Source organism: Mus caroli, chromosome 4 (genome assembly GCF_900094665.2).
Source record: "Mus caroli chromosome 4, CAROLI_EIJ_v1.1, whole genome shotgun sequence".
Classification (NCBI taxonomy): Eukaryota; Metazoa; Chordata; class Mammalia; order Rodentia; family Muridae; genus Mus; species Mus caroli.
Genome location: NC_034573.1, coordinates 92,545,973 through 92,548,899, shown reverse-complemented (window position 1 = coordinate 92,548,899; position 2,927 = coordinate 92,545,973).

Below are 2,927 nucleotides of genomic sequence, written 5' to 3'. Positions count from 1 at the left end.
GTAATTCTCTTTTTTTGTTGGACCTTTGGGTAGTTTGAGTATCAGATTAATTATTGCCATGTAAAAAGTATTAGAAAATGTTTCTTCAGTTTTACTTTATAGGAAAATATGATCAGTACTGGTGTTAATTCTTCTTTAAAGGTTTAGTAGGAATATATGTTGCATCTGTCTTGTCCTGCCCCCCCCCCTTTTCTGGTTGGGAGATTTTAGTGACTGGTTCTATTTTACTAGGGATTATGGGTCTGCTTAAATTGATTTAACTTTGGTAGGTTTCTATAAGAAATTAATCTGTTTCTTTTAATTGGTGGAATACAAACTTTTATAGTATGTCCTTAAGATTTTCCAGAGTTCCTCTTTGTCTGATGTCCTCCTTTTAATCTTTGATTTTTATTAGTTTGGATCTTCTCTCTGTGTTTCTTAGTTCATTTCTCTACAGGTTTATCAACCTTATGGATTTTCTCAAAGCTCCAATTCTTGACTTGATTGATTTATTGATTTTTAAATTTTATTTCAGTCCTGAGTTTGATTAATTTTTGCCATCTATTCTTTTTGTGTGTTATTTATTTTTGTTCTAGAACTTTCAGGTTGTCCATTAAGTTGCTAATATGAGATCTCTCTAATTTTTTTTTAATGTAGGCATTTAGTGCTATGAACTTTCTTGTTAGAAACAACTTCATTGTGTTCCATTGGCTTGGGTATTTGTATTTTCATTTTGCTTGAAAAAGGTTTCAATTTCCTTTTTAATTTCTGTCTTGACATATTTTTGTTGTCATTGTTTATCTAGTAGCGAGTTCTTCAGTTTCCATGAGTCTGTATATTTATGCCTATTATGTTGTTGTTGATATTCAGCTTAAATTCACGATTGTCAGATGGGAAGCAGGGTGTTTTTTCAATTAGGGGATATATTTTTAAAAGCACCTTAGAATCAAATGAAACCAAAAGTACAACTTATCAAAACATTTAGGATACAATGAAGGTAATTCTAGGGGAGGAGTGTATAGGCATGAGTATTTATGTTAAAAAATCAGGGCCATTTCAAATATTGTAATCATGTCCCATGAGGTATTAGGAAAATAACAGAGGCCTTAAAAGCAGTAGACAGGAGGGGGGGGGAATCAGGATAGAAATTGGTCAAATGCACACTAAAAGAGTGATCTAAGGAATCAGAGAAAATTTTAATGTTTTGAAAAAATAGACAAGATTGAATGACCCTTAACCAAAAGAAAGATGTCAAACTTAATAAAATTAGGTGAAAGGGGACATAACTATAGGTAGATTCCAGTGAAATATAGAAATTTAACAGGCAGTAATTTTAATGCTTATATTCCAAAAATATTAAAATCCTGGAAGAAATGGAAAAAATCTCCCAGACAACTCTAGTCAATCAAAAATTAAATCAAGATATAACTTACTAGAGCTTTAACATGCAATGAGGTTGAAGAGGTAACAGAGTCTTCCAATAAGCAAAAGCCCAGGACCAGATGGGTTCACAGATAAATTCTATCAAGCTTTAAAAAAGAATTAGTACCCCTGATTCTCAAATTTTCTAACAAACTCCCCACCATAGAGTTTGAGAAGCCCTTATGTCAATTGTTGTACAAGAGACTCCTAAAACATTATAGGCCATAGCTGGTTTGCCTTGGTAGCCTGCCCGCCACCCCCACTAGGTAGAAGGTAAGTCTCTATTGCTTGCCTTCAGAACCCAGTGGCCACTGAGCTGGACTCAAAAGTTTCCATCCTGATGAGCAGCTTTTATGGGACTAGAAAGCACCATGCAAGCTTTCCAAAGGGAGGAAACAACCTGCAGTCTTACCCTCCTCTATAACAACCATGAGCCACGACTACAGGCAGCATGGCCCCATAGCCCTAAGGGTGCAGCAGTGGCACACACAGCCTGGCAGTAACCAATAGTTAAAGATCTAATGGAACTAAATAGCCTGTGGCAAGCCAATACCTAGTGGAACTAAAGATCTACTCAATAAGAGGGAAATCATATGTAGCCAACTACTCAGGACAATAGAAGTCATGAATCTTGGAGGAGAACCTAGAGCTGCCTCTATACTAAATCAGCACAAATCCCTACCCACATTCTAGTTATTATACTCACAGATCAGTGTTGTCCTGACCTCTCATCAAGGAAATATCTCTTTGAAACAGACTAACTACTACAGAAAACCACAACCAATCAAAATGCAGAGTTGTGCAGCCTAGCCCAGTCTACAAACTAACTCCCACATATATAACTTATAGAAACTTAGGGGGCAAAAGATTTGAGAGCCAGAGGATCAGAGAGTTTGCTATGAGACTGTGTATCCTGGGAATGTCAGATGTTATACCCATAAAATCTTACCAATGTGACTGCCTGCACACGAGGTTAACAAGGGCAATAGACATGCCAAAGCAGATAGAAAGCCTGTGACACACCTATGGTCACCTGATCTTTGACAAGGGAGCTAAAACCATCCAGTGGAAAAAAGACAGCATTTTCAACAAATGGTGCTGGCACAACTGGCAGTTATCACGTAGAGGAATGTGAATTGATCCAGTCTTATCTCCTTGTACAAAGCTCAACTCTAAGTGGATCAAAGAACTCCACATAAAACCAGAGACACTGAAATTTATAGAGGAGAAAGTGGGTGAAACCCTCGAAGATATGGGCACAGGGGGAAAATTCTTAAACAGAACAGCAATGCCTGTGCTGTAAGATCAAGAATCGACAAATGGGGTCTCATAAAATTGCAAAGCTTCTGTAGGGCAAAAGATACTGTCAATAAGACAAAAAGGCCACCAACAGATTGGAAAGGAATTTTTGCCAATCCTAAATCTGCTAGGGGATTAATATACAAAGAGCTCAAGAAGCTGAACTCCAGAAATTCAAATAACCCCATTAAAAAATAGGGTACAGAGCTAAACAAAGAATTCTCAAC